This window comes from Mus musculus, chromosome 15 (assembly GCF_000001635.26).
Source record: "Mus musculus strain C57BL/6J chromosome 15, GRCm38.p6 C57BL/6J".
Lineage (NCBI taxonomy): Eukaryota > Metazoa > Chordata > Mammalia > Rodentia > Muridae > Mus > Mus musculus.
The window spans coordinates 61,313,242-61,334,376 of record NC_000081.6 but is presented as its reverse complement, the minus strand read 5'-3'; the positions used below and the strand labels follow the sequence as shown (position 1 = coordinate 61,334,376).

The window sequence follows — 21,135 nt, the reverse complement described above, 5'->3', positions numbered from 1 at the left end:
TTGTTTTATATTATTGTGTTTTATTATTATCCCTTAGAAGCCTGTTTGTTTCCTAATGGGAAATAGAAAATGAGTGGATCCAGTTGGAAGAGGAGGTGGGCAGGAACTGGGAAGAGTAGAGGAATATACACTGGGGTAGGAGGGTAAACAGCATAGATATGTGAGGAAAAAAAATTCTACTTTTAATGAATGGAAGAAAAAAAGAATTTTTTATATAAGTGGAGCTTAAGAAGACAGAAAAGAGTAGGTGCTAGAGTTTTATACCTGGGTCAAGAAATTTCAGTAGAGATGTGACATCAGGAGAAAATGTGATCTTGAGATGTGATATCTAAAACTAGTAAGCAGCATACGAAAGGGTTGTTTCTTTATAAACCAAAGAAGAAAAGTTAGTTTTCTTTTAACCCAGACCATGAGGCCAATGCTGACTCCTTGATGACAAAAAATATGATAGAGTAGTATAGATGTCCATTGCTAGAATGTAGACTTCCATCCATGACCTGTATAATGCCATGGTCAATAGGTGACCTAAAACTGAGAGCCACAGAAGTGACTTCTAAACAATCTCAAGGTACAAAAAAAAAAAAAAAAAGGAAACCCAGTAAGCAATCAAAAGGAGAAACAGATTCAGAAACCTGCAGCTAAACTTGAGGCAGAACTTGGGGAGTCCTGCAGAAGGGAGGGAGGAAGGATTGTAGGAGTCAGAGGGGTCAAGGATACCACAAGAAACCTACAGAATAGATTAACTGGACCCATAGTGGTGCACAGAGACTGAACCACAAACCAGAGAGCAAGCTTGGAACTGGCCCCCACTCTCTTTACATATGTAACAGCTGTGTAGCTTGGTCATTGTGTGGGAATCCTAACAGCAGGGAGGGAGGGGCAGGGGCCATTTCTGACTCTGTTGCCTGCCTTTGGGACCCTCTCACCTAACTGGGATGCCTTGTGTAGCTTCAGTAGGAGATGTTCCTAGTCCTACCACAACGTGATATACCAAGGATTGTTGATATCCATGGGAGGCCTCCCCTTTTCTGAAGAGAAATAGAGATGAGGAGTGAATGGAAGGGAAAGAGATGCAAGAAGAAGATATAGGAGAAGAGGATGGAGGAGAAACTTCAGTTGGATGTTGGAAGTAAATGAATAAATTATAAGAAAAAGAAGAGAAACCAAAAGGAGAACCTCACTCATTGTGTGGCTACCAAGAGTGATGCTCGGTGCTAGATAACCTGTCTAAACTACTTCGCAAATTCTCATTACAGCACACTGATATAGTGGCCCCATCTTCTTTCATTAAATCATCAATGTATCTGTTATTTCAGCACACATTTCTTGTCCGTGGTAAAGGTCAGTTTAATTAGTCAATGTGGTTGTTTTACATAGAGCTCCTCAAATATTAATCAAACAACAAAGTAGAGGCTTCAGTGAGTTCATTTTGCAGACATGATTACAGATCATCAGCACATTGTAAGTTGGGACATTGTTTTATATCATGTGGGTGAGCCTTACTAACTCTGTTGGAAGACAATGAGAATGGAGTTGAGTTTTCCCAGAAAAACAGGAACTTCCTGTGTGCTTGTTTTAGCCATGTTCATTTTGTAATTAATCTATGGAGCTATTTATTTGAATATTTTGAATTCTACTTTACAGCCAAAAGGACAGTCTTTTCTTTTAATATTTTATTCTCGTTCATGTTTCATGTCAAATTTCCCCTTGTCTTTTGAGGACATTTATTGTGATTATTACAATATTTAAACATTGTTTTATTTATTCTTATCCTCACTTGAATGACATACCTGATAGAGATGCTATAGGAGAAGAAAACATTGTTTTAGTTCATGGTTTTAAAGCAATTTTAGGGAATTGTAAGGATGGTATGGGTGCCACAGAGTATGGCAGAGGCTCAGTCAGCATGGCAGGCCAGAAAGCAGAGAAAGGAGGTCAAACCAGAGCAGCAAATACCCTGAATGGCCTACTCGCAGTGATGCAATTCCCCTATCGGCCTCCACATCTTGAGAGTTCCGTAACTCATAAAACAGGATCACAAGCTAAAAACCATAGAGCTCAATCATGAGCCTAATGGAGACATTTCAGAATCAATCAAACCATATTAAACATTATATTTAAAGATTTGAGAGTTTATAAACTTAGTATTTACATATAAAGTTTAATAATCTAGAGGTCAATTCAATGTCTGATACACAATCAGTACTTCCAAAGAATTTATAAAAGAAATGGAGTGTTAATTTTAGGTTGAAATTCCTTTTTCTCTAGCAAAACTGAGAATTCCTTAGACACAGTCTATCTCCTCCACCTCTGTGTCTGTTTCACTGCCTCACATGGTAGCAGAGCAGGCATGCCTGGGCAAAAAGTCCTTCAGGATGAATGACAGCGATGGTGTTCAGATATAGGAGCAACTGCAGGTTAAATCCTGATTGTGAACCAGAATGACTTGGAGACTGGTATTAGCATTGTGCCTACATTTGGGAGTCTAGAGAGCAAGTATGAAGAACAAGAATGGAAAATATGATGAAATAAAGATAGCTTTGATAGATTCAGTAACTCTCGAGTGTGAAATGTATAAACTGAAGAATATCTGAAGTACTAAAGTCATCTATTTTTAGCATGATTAGTGTTTAAAATAATGATCATGAACATTTATGGAGAACTGTCTACCAGCAGTACATGTCATAATTGTCGGATGGACTAGTTTTCCCTTAGCAACTAAGCAGAAGTTGTCAAGTTTGAAAACACTTACATGGATAAGGGAGAAATTTGATAAAAATGTCCATTGGGAGAGACTGCAACACTCCAAATGAGGCACTCCTGCCTGGCAGCTTTAATCCTCAATAAATCCCAAGATCCAGGACACTTCTAGTTAAATATAGCTATGCTGCCCAGTGGGGTTTCCAGTCCTCTCCTGGCTGCAGGCAAAACTATGTGTGTGTGTGTTTCTCTCCCCCAATGGACTTAGGAGCTTCCAGAATTAATGACAGACCTGACAACTTACATGCAGGTGGAAAGGAAAGACAGCTTTATCAAAACAGCTGTTTAGACTCTAAAACACTACACATCCAGATGTTTGTGAACATCTGGTTTTGAGGTGAAACATTTTTCACTTCCACCCAGCTACCTGAGGATGAGCAATCTAGCAGTAGGACATCAGTCTCCTGTCAACAATCTGCATCTGGAATCTGGAATCTGGCGTGCACACACATGGCATGCAAACAGGTACTGAGCTTCAATTTTCATGAAGCATGTTCCAGTAGGTGGCTCAGTATTATTGTTGGCCTTACATCACTGCTGTCTCCTTGAAGAAAGCCTTCCAGTGTTGTTGCTGCACCTAAGTGTAGACAGTCATCAGTCAGTGCTGGATATCTCCCAGGACTTCAATAGTGGTATTTGCTGTATATGATTCCCACTAGCAAATACTTTAACTTATATTTTTCTACTATCGTGGGACTCTGATATTGTATCCTGTAAGATAACAGATCCTACAACTCATGCATATGGAGAGTAACACAGTTTTTTGGGGGTAAATATTGTCAAATGATAAAATTAATTATAGCCTTAATGCAACTCCCCCATGTATCATGTAAATATGTTTTATGTTTCTATTTTGCTCCAAATTTATTTGTTCCCATTTAAAAAGTAATATAACTGTTAAGAGAAATAAACATTTCCAATATCACTTCCCCAGTGCAAATGCAAAGTCAATATTTATTGAATTGATAAGTAAAAAGATTATTAGTTTATTTTCTCTGAAACACAAGCCTATGCTAGTTTTATTGATTAGTGTAACTTGGTCATGCCTATTGTCTTAGCATGTTTAAGCTGCTATGACATACACCTGGCAATCTTGAAATTCATTTTCTCCTAGTTCTGAAGGCTAGCAAGTTTATCAAACAGCTGGAAGGTCCAGATATCTACTAAAGGTTGTTCCTAGCTCCCAAGTGTTACCCTGTTGTTTTGTCCATCTTCCAGAGAAAGGGACACCACCCTTTTCTGAGGGAGAGAGGAGGCCCAGAGCATAATACCAAGGAAGAGATCTGTCATAAAGGCATTTAACGGGTTCCTGACAATGGAGCTCTCATGGCCTAATCATCCCTTGAAGGGCTAATTTAAAACCAACTCTGGAAAAGACAAATTAAAGGTATACTTAACTTAATCCTCAAAGAGGTAAGATGTCTCAGGTGCTCATAATCATTTTGCAGTGTGCATTGGCTTGTCTGTTCTCATTTACACCAGCATACCATCAACGGTTTTATTTCTCTAGTACTTTCTTTCTCCAAATAGCATTTATGCATAAGTTCTCTCATTTATGTCTTATTGCTTGTCGTGACTGTTTGGCTACTGATTTATTAAAATGAAAACTGTGACCTTTATACTAGACTGTCTGACTCAGTAGTTCTAATGAACACCATGGATCTAAAGTTATAATGATCTAAAAAATGTCACAAGGTAGTCAGGAGAAGGACCATTCTATGTTATGGCATCCAAGCGGTGGTAGCCAGGGCTGTCTGTCACAGGACTTCTTTGTTGTTGTTCTTTGTTTGTTTGTTTGACTGATTGATTGATTGATTGATTGGTTTTGTTTGGGGGGGTTGGCATGTAGCAAAAACCAGTTTTTAAAAAGCTAACCATGTATTCTCATAGTGAGACATATGAACGTGTATTAAAATTTTGGTGCAATTTATAATTGAGTAAACTGGCAAAAGTGTTATGATAAACTCAAGGAGAAAAACATGGATTTATGGATCAGAAATACTTATCTGTATTGGGAGTTAGCCTTCAGAGATTGGTGGAGAAAAGTCACTAAACTTCTACTGAGGAAAGAATTTTGTGCATTGACATACAGAACTTTACAATGACGCAAAAATAATGAAGGTTTACAGTCATATAGTCTTGATAGGTATGCCTTCAGCAATAGTTTTCTACTAATGTGTACTATTTCTACTCTTATTGGAAAGTAATTTGAGAAGAGAAAAATGATCCGATGACCAAGAAGCCAGAGTGACTATGAATATGGTGGGGAAAGCAAGCTAGAAGTGGCTAGAATTTATGGTGGGACTTCACCAGTGAAGTCAAAAAAGGACAAAATATTCTACATGCAGCACATCTCATAATCCTGGTGCTCAATAGTTTAATAGAAAATTTGACAAATTTGTCACCAGTTTGGGATATATAGTGATATTCTATTTTTTTTTTAAGGCAAATAGTAGGGATGGTGGGAGGACTTAGTGGATAAATGGAGATGCCACTCCTGCAGAGGATCTTGATGTGGCTCCTAGCTCCCATACAGGACAGCTCACCATCATCTGTAACTCTAGCTACTATGGATATATTGAAATCTTCTGGACTCTGCAGGTACATGTACTCACAAAGCATACCCCCCACCCTACCCCCCCCACACACAAACAGTTAAAAATAACATATGTCTTGGGGCTGGAAAGATTGGCTCAGTGGTTAAGAGAATGTATTATTTTTACAGAATATGCAGATTCAGTTCTCAGCAACCACTTAGTGTGTTACAATTATTAGGAACTTCAATTCCAGAAGAAAGGTGCCCTCATCTTACACTCACAGATGTCTGGCACTAATGTGATAGATGTGCATATGTCTCAAACACACACACAAATAAATAAATCTAAGAAAACATTTAGAAAAGAAAGTTTTTAAAATGTAAAACAAACACAAACAAACATGAAAGTAGGCAAGAGAGGAGAAAGTAGATATGGAATTATAATTTATCATCTCAGGGAAGAATGATATGTGGGCTGGGTCCAGTTAGGAACTGGACTTCTGTGAGGCACTGTCCACTCGTTTCTTGAACATAAACAGCCCTACCTCTCCAGGAGTATAATACCAGAGTTGTCTGAGCACCCACCCTTTCAGAACACATGTGCTTTGAGTTACTATCAAAATAAAAACCCCCATCGAAGAGACACAAATGGAAGAAGGCCTTGGCTTCTGAAGGAAATCATTTTGGTTATGAAGTTCACATTTGACATTTCATTCTCTTGTGTCTAGAGCCCTGGGTATATATGTATCTTAATAAATACAAGAAATTACAAAGTGACTGTGTGTTCCATCTGTCAGCAAAGAACATGGCAGATATAGAGTTGATGGAAATAGTTAAAGAAGTTGACTAAATATTGTCAACAGCCTTTTCAGTCTGCTATTTTCCTAATGTCAGCTTGTACTGCCATGCCAATCAATTTAGAGAGCCAGCTGCCATGTACCATGGGGCAGGACATTCCTTAAACAGGTGCCTTCTTTTCCAGGCCCTTAGTGAGAGTCTGAGATAGTTGCCACCGTGTCAGAAGGCACACCATTAGAATAGCACTCCGGATTTGACAAATAGGGCACTCTGACTCAGTCCCCTGACCTATTTTTAGTTTGAGTTCTCTGTCAGACATGGTGACAATATTTGGAAAATATAGACTTTAAATACCCAGAACAGTGACATCATAAAACGAAAAGACAGAAGGGTCCTGACATTTGAGATCACATTTCATTATTGGACAATGGAAGCCTCAAGACTCCCCAGGCCTTCTTTACACTTAGTGTTACGTAACTGCCGTTGGGTCACAGTCTCAGCTCCTCAATAAACCTTTCAGAGACTTCCACAATGAGGACTTTAGCCATTCCCTAGCCTATCACACTTCTTCCAGCTGTTGAGCTGTGTTACTGTTCTTATATATAGCCAGATTTCTCTTATATTGTCCTTAGTATGGACCCTACACCCTCCCTGAAACCCTCCTCCTGCTCATTTTCAGGACTAGATTGATTCTACAGGCCTTTCATTTAAGATATAATCATTTCTACCAGGGAACTTCCTGTTTCTCCACCCTGTATTCACTTATCACCCTGAATTTCTCACCCATTCAAAATGTGCTTGCCTTATCAAACTCTACATGTGAGAACAGGGGACTGAGAATTGTAGCTTTTATGTTGAATACTGTTTGTACATACATTGTTGTACATTGATTTGGGAAACAGGTATCGGTGCACCAATCATGGGAAAAAAGACTGAAGTTCTTTCAAAGACTAAAAGAGAACCACACAGTATCCATTTATTCTCCTTCTGAGTATATATGTGAAGGATATGAAGTTAATATGTCAGTAAGACATCCACATTCCCACGTGCACTGGAGTTCCACTATTCATAATAGCCAAGATATGGAAATGATCTAAGTCTGCATCAAGGGATGCTTGAGTGAAGAATATGTGTTATATATACACACACAATGGAATACTATCCAGCCTTTAAAAAGAAGGAAATCCTGCCATTGGTAACTCCAAAGAGTTATTTTATACCCCAGACACACAAAGAGAAACACCAAATCAGCTCACTTAATAATAGAAATCTTAACAAGTCAAATGCATGAAAATAGAGACTGGAATCATTGTTTTCTGAACCTAGATGAGAGATGTCTGGAGAAAGATTAGATGTTGATCAAGGGGTCAAATAAGATAAACGAGTTTCAGTGATGAATTGTTTGGTGCAGCTAGCTAATGACAATGTACTCTCTATTTCAGAATTGCTAAGACTGGATTTTGAATGCTCTAATAATACAGTGAGGATTAGCATGTGAGATGACAGATGTATTCATCAGCCTCTGTTAATTATTCCACAGTGTGGACATATTCATGCCATCACAATATACCCCATGAATATATATACTCTTATTATTTGTCACTGGAAATACTTTTTCTTATAAAAGAAAGAATAGATTTCTTTGATTCCAGATGGCAGAATTAATCCCAGAAGCTAGGAGATGCTTGGAGTGAAGTTTTTGCTCAACAATTTTTCTAAAAATAGGGTAACTTAACAATAAAGCAGCTGGCATCAAAGGTGAGGTACCTGTGCAGGAAATAAGGGGAGGTACGTGTGCAGGACCAAAGGTGACTTAAAAGATGTTTGGAGAGCTGTGCATGAGGATAATCACATTGTAAAGACATGAAAATAAAGGGATGGGGAGTGAGATACTGCCAAATGTAGGAAAATAAAAACAAGAATTTATTTTAGCTACCACTCATTCACTCATTCATTTACTCAGTCAGTCAGTCAGTCAGTCAGTCAGTGCTTCTGAGTACCAGGATGCCAGCTGTTTTGGTCAGCTCTGCTGATTCAAAGTTGAAGGTGTAGTCACCAGGCCTTAATGGAAAAAATACACACACACACACATACACACACACACACACACACACACACACACACATACACCACAAATTCTTGTGGAAGAGAAGAACTCATGTCTACAATTAGCTGGAAAGTGATGTCATATAGGTGTGTGCCGGGCAGGATAGAGCCAGAAGAGGGCATCATTCAAACCATTCTCATAGGACAGAGAAAAGAGTAATATTAGAAAAGGGTTTCTAAAGAAGGAAATCATCCAACTATTAATGATACTGAGTTATACTTACAGACAGTATCCTAGCATAACTGTCCTCTGTGAGGTTCCACCTAGCAGTAAAAGGAAAGATATGCAGAAACCCACACCCAAACAGTAGATGGAGCTCAGGGAGTCTTATGGAAAAGTTGGGAGCAAGATTGAAGGACCTGAAGAGGAGAGGGACTCCTCAGGAAGACCAACAGAGTGAACTAACCTAGACCCTTGGGAGTTCCCAGACACTGAACCACCAATAAAAGAGTGAGCACAGGCTGGGCCCAGGCCCCCTTCACATATGTAGCAGCTTAGCAATTTGGTCTTCATGCGTTTCCTGGAACAAGGGTTGTCCCTGAGCCAGTTGCTTGACTGTCTGCAGATCCCCAGCAACTAAATCGGCAGCCTTGTCTGGCCTCAGTGGCAGAGGATGTGCATAGTCTGGCAGTGACTTGATGTGCATGCACACAGAAGGGGTGTGTGTGTTTGAGACCCAGAAAGGGGCTTTCCCCTTGGCAAAAGACAAGGAATCAATCGAAAGTCCTAAAACACCAAATGCTGTGGGTGCCCGATTGCAACATAGGTGGGAATATGTGAGGAGTAGGTAGAGGAGAGGACACCATTCTAGGCAGATGGGCCTTATTGTGCAAAGGTGAAAACAAGAACCAAGTGGCTAAAAATCTAGTTCAGTAACTCAGCTTTCTTGGCGTTTCTGCTCCATATCATGATCTGTGTGACAAAGTACAGCAGAGTCTAATGCCACTTGTGGAAATATATCTTTTTGGACAAAATGAAAGTAGATCCATGTGGCAATCCACAATCTTTGCAATCTCAAAGGCATGAAATGACTGCAGATCCAAGTTCCTTCTTGATGTCAGCATTGGAATCTCCCTGCTGTGTCTCACAGGAATAACAATCTAATGATTACAGAAGGTACTCCATTTCAGTGTGGTCTTATTGAAGCAATTCCTTCACTAATATTTATAAGTGAAAAAGTACTTGTTAAAAAAGTATTTTCCTAGTTCTTTAAGAATTTTCTGTTTTAACCATATTTATAATCCTCTACCTCCTTCCATATCCACCTCCACTTCATTACCCCCATGATTTTGTGTCCTCTTGTTCATACGGAACACTCAGCCTAAATGAGGTGTCCTTGTCATACTCCACCTCCCAAAGCTCAGGGGTCTTTCCAGAAGAGGAATTAGAAGGATTGAAAGAGGTAGATGACTACAAAGAAACAGCATCTTCTGGAATTATAGGGCATTTACACACACCTGCACTCACAGCATGCAGAAAACCCATGCAAACCAAGCAAGACAAAATGGAGAAAGAGGTGGCCTCAAAGTCTCACCTCTAGAAAAGGAAATATTATTGATAGCTGCTGGCTAACAGATTTTGTTAAAAATATTGTCCCTGGTGAGTTGACCATGCTCCAATGAAAAGCCACACGCCCAAAACCATATAAGCAGCACAAATTGGGCTTTCTGGGTAACAAGCATAGTTCTAGCAATTTTTCTTACCAGCTGTTTGGTTGGTAATGCTCAGCACCCCCACTGTAAAGATGTGGAAGCTCAGGCACAAGACACTCCGCTGGGATGTGACCAGCTTATTCACTTCCAGCCAGGCTTGCTTCAGAGCTGAACTCTTTGCCCACTACTCTTATCTACTTTTCAAAAGAAAACCTCAAATTTCAAGAGAGACAATTCCAATGAATGCAGAATCTTAGATGGAAGAAGCAAGGGTCCAAATGTTACCCCATTTCTTCCAAGACTCCCACACTTAAGTAAATCTTATTTTCACCTCACTTTACCCACCTTTTCGAAAGCTCAAAGCTTGCTTTCTTTTCATTCATAAATTCACAACAGTGGAATCCTCAAACACTGAAGCGTTTACATTTATCCCCAATACACATCTCTCATGATATCATTCATTCAATTCTTGCTTCTGTCTTCATAGAAATGTTTGGTTCTCACAAGTTACAAGTCCCCTCTACAAATCAGATCCCTTGTTTTTCACTGTTTATCCAATGTAGATCCCAGAGTAATCATTCAAATCACAAGTCAGCAACTGATTGTCCATGGACCAAGCTTGACCTCCATTTGTGTTAGTCAAGAGTTTTATTAAGACATTCAGACATGCTCATCCATTATACCTATTTTACTGTTTTCATGTTACAGTTGAAGAGTGAAGAAGGTGTATCAGAGGATGTGTGGCTCAGAGAACTGCAAACATTTAGTGTCTGCCCTTTGTAGTATTACTACCAACAACTGTCAAGCCAAGATCTTAAAATTTCATTTTAAAGATGGCTCTTTGCTATACTAACATTTTTAGTGAATATAAAAAGATTTGTCTAACCTTTATATACAATAGACTCATATGGGCTAGACATCTTGACTTCCACCTTACTGAGCGACATTTGTAGATTAAAGGTATAGAGCACACAGTGGGGTATAAAACCCAGGCAACTCGGTGGTAAGGTTTGAATAGGACTTGGAGATAGCTGAGATGGAGCTAATACGTTTATAAGCAGAGAGAGGAAGAGTTATTATTATTTTTCTTGAGAACATGCCTTAAGGAAAACCCTATGAACATCCAGGAGAAGAAGGTTGTGGAGATGGACCAAATCTATAAGCCTCCTGACCTTGGATTTTCAGTATGAAAAAAAATTGTTGCTTAGACCACAGAGTCTTCAGTAAAAGCATTCTAACCTGGTGATGACTTTGAATCAGAACTCTACATACTGATAAAATATTCCACCATATAAATATGCCAGTCAAGCAACAGGCCAGTTCAGGAGGAAAAACAAAAACAAACAAACAAACAAACAAAAGCAAACCAAACCAAAACAAACAAGCAAACAAAAATCAGAAAAGATGTACTCAAGAGGTATGCACTCTCTTCTATTCTCTCCTCAAAGAGTCTTCTATAATGCCTATGTTAGACACACCGAGCAAGAAGCTTTAAAACCTGACATTGTATTATTAATTCAAAGACTCTGAGGAAATGTTCTTAAATTCAGAAGTGTACATGAAATGGTTTAACATCATTATGGAATTCTGAGTATGATTTCTTAGTTTTTCTTCAAAACATTCTACATTTCTTTGTTTTTAAAATTTACTGATTGTATTTGTTTACATTTCAAATGTTATTCCCTTTCCCACTCTCCCCTCCATGAACCCTCCACCCCGCCCCCTCCCCTTTGCCTCTAAGAGAGTGTTCCCCAACATGCCCATCCATTCTCACCTCACCCGTCTAGTATCCTCCTTCTTTGGGGCATCAAGCTCCATAGGATAAGTCCCTCCCCTTCCAGTGATGCCAGATGAAGCAGGAGACATGGTCTGGCCCATGTATACTCTTTGCTTGGTAGTTTAGTACCTGGGAGCTCTGAGGTGTTCTGTTAATTGAAGCTGTTGTTCTTCCTATGGCGTTGCAATCCCCTTCAGCTCCTTCATCCATTCCCCTAACTTATCCATTGCGGTCCTCAGGCTTTGAGTGTCTGCATCTGTATTAGTCACGTGCTGGCAGAGCCTCTCGGAAGACAGCCATACCAGGCTACTGTCTGCAAGCATATCTTGGCATCAGCTCTGTGACGGCCTCATCTGGAAGGATGTGGTCAGCAGTGGTGGTCATCCTGCAAATGGACAAAGGGAGTATGAGCTTCAGAAAAAAAAACCGAGGAAACAGAGTACTTGGGAAATATGCGTAGACAGGAAGTCATGATTAGGTCTTTGGAAAAGAGAAAGAAAGAAAAGGAAAATTTGTGCTTTTTGTGTTTACAATGCAAAACAAAACAAAACAAAACAAAACAAAACAAAACAAAAAAACAGGCAGGCTTAACAGTGAAGATCTACAAGCTACTGCATTCAGGGAGGTGTAGTTAACTCACTAATGGGATAATTATTCCTCCCACTCTTTCGTATACCTTCCAGGTGAATTAATTTATTGGATAAAAGACTCTTGACCAGGTGATTGACAGTCTAAGCTATAGGAAGTCTTAAAGGAGAAGAAAGTTGCATGTAATAGTCTGATATTTGGAGCAGATTAGAATGTCATGTCTTCTTCCAGGGCCAAAAATACTCCATGTTGTTTGTTTGTTTGTTTGTTTAAATTGTTGTAGTTTTGTCTTGTTTTTAAATGAGGAAGTCTAAGAAGAAGCAGTTATAATATTTTTCTTGGAGATCCTAAAGGTGACCACGAAAGAGGGAGGCCTCCCTAGGTCCCTAACAACCTACACTACAGTATTACATTTGTTGCGTAAATATGCTATATAGACACACAATGGCCTCTTAAAGAGACAAGGCACGATGTGACACTTTGGTGAAAGGATACTTTGAGCAGAAGAGAGCTGAGATTCAACAAGAGTTCTCTGCCCTTTGCTTCCTACCTAAAAGCAGAGGATGCTTTTTGTTTTGTAATGATGTACAAGGAGATGAGGAAACTGTTACACAAGATGGAGAAAGGGCGCTAATAAAATACCCTTTCCAAGCATTATCCCCTCGTGTATTTCCTAGTCATCACCCATGACTTATCCTCTCCTGAATCCTAAATCCCTTCTGTTGTCAAACTGCATTTAATCACCTAATCACCTCCACAAATCCAATTGATCGAGCTTTTTTTTTGCTTTTTCATGTCTGCATATCTTAATACTACTGAAAGTTGTTGTTTTAGTTAGGGTTACTATTGCTGTGATCAAACACTGTGACCAAAACAAGTTGAGGAGGAAGGTGTTTATTCAGCTTACTCTTCCATATACTACAGTTCATCATCAAAGAAAGTCAGGAGTTAGAGAAAGAACTGAAGGAGCTGAAGGGGTTTGCAACCTCAATAAGAACAACAATATCAACCAACCAGAGCTCCCAGGGTCTAAACCACCAACCAAAGAGGAACCCATGGCTTCAGCAGAGGATTGCCTTTTTGGGCATCAATAGAAGAAGAGGCCCTTGGTCTGGTGAAGGCTCTATGCCCCAGAGTAGGGGAATGTGAGGGTGGGGAGGTGGGAGGGGCACACCCCATAGAAGCAGGAGGAGGGAGGATGGGATAGGGGGTTTTTGGGGAGTGGGGAAGTCTGGAAAGGGGATAACATTTGAAATGTAAATAAAAAATACCTAATTAAAAAGAAAGAAAGGAGAGAGAGAGAGAAAGACAGAGAGAGAGAGAGAGAGTCAGGACAGGAACTCAAGCAAAGCAGGAAGTTGGAGCCAGGAGCTGATTCCAAGGTCATGGGCAAGCATTACTTCCTGGATTGCTCATCATGGCTCAATCAGTCTGCTTTCTTATCGAACCTAGGATTACAAGCCCAGGAACACCTCTCACAATGAGGTGGGCCCATTCCCACCAATCATTAAGTACTAAAATCCCTCCAGACTTGCCTGCAGCCCCATTTTATGAAGACATTTTCTTTATTATAGCCCCCTTCTTTCAGACAGCAGGCTCCTGTCAAGTTGACAAAATAACTACCCAGCACAGTTGCATACTTTGCTTAATAAACATTCTCTTCTTCTTCTATTTCCTAATGCCTTATGTACTTCATTCAGGATACTAGGAAGGAAAAATTTCCCTCCAGGATCATTCAAAATCAATACATCAAGTATGTTTTTACTCCTAGTGTTTTACTCTAGTTGTATTTATTCCCATCTTAATTCACTTCCAGCGATTTTGGTCCAGGCATTTGTATTCTTACAAAATTCATGCTTCACAAAACCCAATCTAAATGCAATGGTTTTAATAGATGGAACCTGTTGGAGGTGACAACATTCTGAAATCAAAGCCCCCAGGAATGAGATTAGTTCTTGCAGCAAGCTTTAGAGAGCTGCTTCACTGTTTTGCCCAGATTAGAGGACCATCTTAAACACATATTGGCAAAGCTTCCAGCGCCTTCATCTGCAGCTTCCTGTCCTTTGGAATTGTGAGAAATTACATTTATGTTGGACACACGCTGCCCAGTCTATAATACTTTGTTACAGAAGACTGAACAGACTGAGATATCTATATTTTGACAAATGCATAATGACATAGCCCTGCCATTATAAGATCACACAGAAGAGTTTCACTGTCCTGCAGTTTTTCTGTAGTCTATTAAGCTGCCATTCCCCCTAAACCCTGGCAAACACAGGCTTTTTCAATGGGCAAACTCTTGCTTTTCTATAATGTTTCACATTTGGAATCTCACAGTTTACAGCCCACCCTGATGGAGAGAGGGCTCTTTTCATTTTTACAACAGATTTTTAATTGGACAGTAAGTAAATGGGAACACTGCTCCCATCTCACATATTCTGCAGTGATGCACTTCTATTGCTAAATGATGCACGGTGTATGAAGGGGACATCTAACATTTGCAATGAGACTAGAAGGGATATGCAGCATTTGCAAACATGGCTGAAACTTCTCTTGAGACAGAAAGGGCACTTTTATGCTGTTCAACATTTCCATTAGAAACCAGAGGGGTGACCCTCCTGACTGGGTCAAACGAAAGATAGAAGTTCTGGTTAGGAGTTGCTTTGTTGTCTTCATGATTATTCTGGTGGTGCAATAAAGAAAGTGCTCAGATAGAATCACAGACCTTGACTGTGGGAAGAACTTTACTGTGAAGCTAATGAAACTTAAGTCTGGGGGCCTATGATTTTGTACTTGCACTTTTATTCGTTATCTTCAGAATGATTTCCACTGCCAGAACTTCTTGTTTCCCGAACCCTCTGGTGCTGTTTTTGTTATTTTGATTTTCAGCAAAGCACTCACTGTTTATCTGTTTGTCCCATTCAACTTGGCCCCGTATATCTCATCAAAAAAAGTCCATTCCCAGTGCAGAAAATAAGAAGTCATTAGAATGTTGCATTGCTGTGTTTAATAACAAACTAGGATTAAGAATAAAATATACTGAATATCCTAAATGTTCTATCTCAATGAATTCCGAAGTACCAAAGCCAGACCACACATTCCAGAAAGTACACATCAATACAGCTCTGGTATTGACTCCAAACCCAGTCTTAGATTGCATCTCAGTGGTAGGTTCTTGAAATAATTAGAGTGGTATATAACCTGTGAATAACAAATTAGGTAAAGAATTACTATGATGCTTCTGGTAGATCTCTAATCTGAAGTAGTACAGTTAATTTCCAGAATTAATGACAATGTAAAATGTTATTTGTCTAAGTTATTTTCTCATTGTTGTGACCAACCTGACAAGAAGCAACTTCCAGGAAGACTAATTTATCCTGGCTCATAGGAAGGAAAGTATAGTCTATTGTGATAGGGAAGCCATGGAGGGAGGAGTATGAGATGACACATTGTACTTGCGAATCAGAAAACAAACAGAAATTAGGACCAAGTTATCAAACATTAAAGCCAGGGTCTCACTGAGTGTTATAATCTTCCAAAACAGTGATACCAGTCAGATGGGTCAGCCTGTGAGATACATTTCACAGTGACACTGCAATACCATTAGATTCAGAAATGTAACCAAAATATCAATACAACTCATAGTAAATTATTGGATTGACTCCTAAAATAACTATTCTTAGTACATAGTTTAGTGAATAACGAAGAATGGTTATTCTTGGGGCCAGTAGAGCTTGCAAAGCATACACTGCCCATCTTTCTAGCCTTCTCTAGCCTTTGTTCATGTTGACTATACTGCCAAACTTCAGTTCCTATTAGTGATTTCAGGGGTCACATGAGCAGCTTTCTAGTAACCATTAACATGTATTTGCTACCCTGTTGATGTTTTACATGTATGAACTCGTTCAATTTCTTTATGCTAGAGAAGTGGACTAATAAATATAAGTACTTGCCTCCTAATTTGAAATCGGAGTGAATCATCCAGAAGATGCTTATTTACCATTGGCATTATTTGTTGTCTGCATCTTGACTTCTGACCTCCAGAACCATTACAGTACATTTTTGTTATTGAAGTCACTAGAGTTTGAGTTCTTTGTTCTATCACACTTAGCGATTGAGTGCACGGAAGTAAGATGAATCACCACGCATGCTGTTTAGAAAACCAGAAGCTGTGCATTCTCCATTCTTGGTTCTGCTCAATGAATTCTCTAAAGTAACAGATTTCTCCAAGCTACTTGCCTTGCCTGATATTCTTTTCCATCTATTATTAAAGTCAGCAGGGACATTTTGAGCACTGTGAATGAGGCAAATGTCCCCAAAGATAGAGTAAGAGGGTATTTCATATCTTTGAGGATGCTCATATCTCTGCCAGTGCTGCTCTCCAGTGTATTCTAGAGGGATATATGTAGTAATACCATAAACTGCTTACTTTTTTACACAAATTTGAAAATTAGAAAATCTGGTACTTTGGATACCCAGTAACCTATCACCACCCGAATGAGCCCCTGCTTCTCCCATGTCATTGATGCTCAGCTCTCATTTGAGATAGATCTTCCCATTCTAACATGAAGAACAGACACCTCACTTTCCCTGGTTGTCTCACAGTTGGGTGTCCAATGCTTTATAAACCAAAATGCTATACATGTGTAGTGTTCCACTTCTGTGCATGTAGATCCAAGCCTTTATAATTAGAAACTACAGATAGACTTAGATATGATAAACAGCAGACTAATGAGTTTGTGTAAGTATACAGCCTATGAATAGAATCATGTAAAAAATGAACTGTTAGTCAGAAGATACTGTGATTTGCCAAGATGCCATTCCTGTAAGGGCATTGCCTTCTATTATCAACCCAGCATCATCAATCATGTGGATGCCATTGTCAAAAGTGTCATTGGATTGACTTTATATTCTGATAAGCTTTGCAGGCTGATTTTCAGAACTCTTGGTTCTTTCCCTCATTCTGGATTATGAGAACTATTCACACAACAGAAACTTTCCCATAGATTCGGGGCTTACCATTTTTCTCTTCTCTTGTAAACCACATCAATACTCAGCAAAGGTCCTGTGTTTCTAGGATACTAATTTTACCCAGGAAAGACATGTCATGTAGCCATAGATGTAATTAACTACGTCTCCAAATAGACGATTAATCTGGTTATCATAGTGATGAACTTGCCTAGAGTCAGGAGCTGGGACAGTGTAAGAGTTTTGGGTCCTTTGGCTTTAAACATAAGAATACTTGATGATAGAAAATTAAGTGTGGGGAAGAATTTCTTTTCTCTTGTCTCTAGCTGCATATGTAGCAGAAGATGGCCTAGTTGGCCATCACTGAGAAGAGAGGCCCCCTGGTCTTGCAAACTTTATATGCCCCAATACAGGGGAATGCCAGGGCCAAGAAGTAGGAGTGGGTGGGTAGGGAAGCAGGGCAGGGGGAGGGTATAGGAAATTTTTGGGATAGCATTTGCAATGTAAATAAAGAAATATCTAATTTAAAAAAGGGAAAAAAAGAAAGAAAATTAAGTGTTTGAGCTCAGTACTGTCAATGACCTTACATATTTAAAAAATGTTTATTTAAATATTTCTCCTTTTTGAAATCAGTTTAATGGATTCCAGTGAATGTACACATAATGTAAACTTCATACAGGTCAACATATGAAACATTTTTTTGTACTTTAGAAAGTTTCTGCTGCCCATTTCCAATTATCCCCCTGAATCTACAAAGGGACAGATTTTTTTTTAATTATCATTTACTCACCAAAGACCTTAGATACTTTGATAATAAATGTATATTGTAAACATTTTAAATTAAGAAAATCAGCAGGGAATCTAGTTTTCAGGCTAGAATCAATGAATGATTTTTGATAAAGATAGAGGGCCTTCTCTGTGAATGAATGTTCTTGCGCTTTATCTCTTGAATGGGTTGCATTTTTCTTAAATTAATATTGTTCTCTTCTCTTATGAAACCATCTGACAGATATCCATAAAATACACAATAGCACGCTAATTATCTACATTTTTCTCCCATTACTCTCACGAAGAGAGAACTTTGTTTATCTTAAACCTACATGTTCATGTTGTGCCTACTTTATAAGTCGGTATTGCACAAGTAAAAATAGCTGTTTCTATGGACACCAAGCTGGCATTGTTGAAAGACCAAATAAAGATGAATTATCTTTTACTTTTATCGTTGTATTGAAGTAAGTGTGGACTCAAATCAACTAAACAGGGGCTCACATGAGCTCACAGAGACGGAAAGAGAAAGCGTCAGGCCTGCAAGGGTCTGCACCAGGACCTCTGCATGTATGTTATGGCTGTTAGTTTGTTGGTTTTGTGGGATCCTAACACTGGGAGCTGATGTATCTCTGGATCTTTTGCCTGCTCTTGAGATTTTTTTTCTCCTATTAGGCTGCCTTGTCCATCTGTGTCCTATTTGGCTGCTTTCTCTTGGAGGCTTGTTCTTTTTTGAAGGAGAGAGAGAGAGAGAGAGAGAGAAAGAGAGAGAGAGAGAGAGAGAGAGAGAGAATATCTGGGGAAAAGGAGAGGTGGCTGTGGGGGCTAGAAGGAGTGGAGGGCTGAATAGATGGTTGGGATGTATTATCTGAGGAAAAAACTATTTTAAATGACAAAATAAAAGGGGAAAATAGAAATAAGTGATAAGTGTGGGGGGAAACACTTCAGAATATTTGAATAAGGCTATACAAATCTACCCTTATTCTGAACTGAGATGCAGGTGTCTCTAAGTTCTACTATTTACAGAAATTGTAACTTAAATATTTACTTTCAGACAAGTTGTTTCTGAGTAAAGAAAAACCTGTATTTACATCAAAAGATGAGCAAGGAATAATCATTAATGAACCAGCTGGAAGTTCTGGCTCTTGAGAGAACCAAGGGGCTTCTGGTTAACTGGACACATTCTTTTCTGTTCCCTTCACAAGTGTGACCTGTCATAAGAGTGCATGATTCAGTCCAGTCATGCAGATTCAGTGTAGCAAATAGGACCTTATGAGATACAGAGCTGATGTCCTCGTCTTCCTTCTGTTTGAACTTGACCTTTCCAAATAGTTGATTTCTCTGTCATCCTCAAACTGTTGTGACCACTTTCATCCAGGAGCCCCTCTCTTTGTTCCTGTCTCACCTGGGTGGCCTCTCATTTCTGCCTCTTTCTCATTGGCTCTACTTTACAGCTCCAATTTCACACATCATCTCTTCTCTAGCTAAGATGACTTCCAGTGTGATTACCTCTCTTCATCTGCACATCGATAGCATCTAAATTCAAATCTTGCTTCTAAGGTTATCATCTAAACCTCCTATTCATACTTCCCTCAGTTTACTTCTCATCACCATTTGGTGTTAATAGACACAAAACTCAAGCATGTAAAAGCTGACTTCCTCTACAGCACCTGCTTTCCGAGGTCTTTATCATGGGAAATATCAGCTTCATCCTTCCAGTTGTTTATATAAGACCTCTGGCGTGGTCTCTTATTTCTCCCCATTCACAGACACATCTGGTCTACCAAAAACCTATCATATCTATTGTCAAAAGCCATGCAAAGTTCATCTTCTTCTTATTGTTCCTCTCATTTAGCTCACTATCATCTAACTGACCTCTTTTCTTGTAGTGAGTTCCCCAACAGTCAATGCCAAACAACTTATTTGATTTTTTTTTAAAGAAAAAAACAACAAAATAATTTCTCCCTGTAACTTGTGTGAAGTTGAAATATAAAAACTATAGGAGAGCACATGTGCAGAGTAACCAATTGTTGCTCTCTGGTATTGCTGTTGTTGGCTGTTCTTAGGGGACACCTTACTGATTTTTACCCCTCATTGCCTCTCTGATTATTAAATTGCAAGTGCTTCCCATTAGTGCAAAAGTATTCATACTTCTGAAATATATTTTTTGAATTGGCACAAACTTTAATAAACAACTGTAACTTTTGGGCCTCCCTAAAGCAAGGAAGCTTCCTTTCAGACTAACATGTTCTTCTTGTGTAGTTACTCTGTATCACATTACTTTATTATTTTATTTTGTCCTGTTCTGTTAGATAGGCTGTCTTTCAGTAAGATATTGATGATTATACTTACAGTAAACAAATACATCCAATGTCCCCTGCTTTTGATTGTGGCTTGTTTGTTTGTTTGTTTTTTTAATGTGTGAATGCACTATCATTGTCTTCAGACCCACAAGAAGAGGGCATCGGATCCCATTACAGATGGTTGTGAGCCATGTTGTGGTGGCTAAGAATTGAACTCAGGACCTCCAGGAGAACAGTCAGTGTTTGTAGCCTCTGAGCCATTTCTCCAGTCCTGTCCCCTGCTTTTGAAAGTACAAATTTGTGCTCTATAAAGGTCTGTGGTAGTGATTCCTCTGATGTTTTCCTCTGGATTCTCCCTTTAACTCTCCAAAAGCTCCTCGAATGAACATTGCCTCTTCACTCACCAGTTAGCGACTAAGAGAATCTTGATATCAGATCTGATCCTCCTCTTCATGCACACATTGAATCATCATAATTGACCTTGTGGCCTTTAAAAGCCACCTGTTTATTAAAGATTTCCAGCCCTAGATCTCTAGGATAAGTATCACCCTTGAACTTTAGAACTTCAGCAACTTAAAGCAACATCATGAAAACCAAGAAACAGGTACAGCATGGCTCATAGAAGCTTTAAAATCAACAAATAATCCAAGTGCACCAATGGGAGAAGGTGTAACCTGTAATATCATCAGTCGCTGTACTCCCGAGACAGCAGAGAAAATAAATAAATGACAACAAAACAGATAAACTTGAATAAATCTCAAACAGTACTGAATGAGAGTTCTCTGCCATGCAATGCTACATAATGCGTCAAACTTTGAAATCATTTCCATAAGATACTTTCCATGAATGGCTAAACTATAAAATGAGGATTATGAATGGAA

The 21,135-nt window shown here is 39.1% G+C and overlaps 1 long non-coding RNA gene across 1 annotated transcript in view; it reads right to left on the bottom strand.

The window, feature by feature from the left end:
- Positions 1–3,006: 3,006 nt before the first annotated feature.
- Positions 3,007–21,135, bottom strand: part of Gm29904 — a 42,930-nt gene continuing 24,801 nt past the window's right edge. The window contains exons 5-6 of the long non-coding RNA XR_384130.1: positions 11,760–12,015; positions 3,007–3,337 (exon numbers count right to left, since the gene is read on the bottom strand). This is a non-coding gene — a long non-coding RNA (predicted gene, 29904). The remainder of the gene's footprint in view (positions 3,338–11,759; positions 12,016–21,135) is intronic.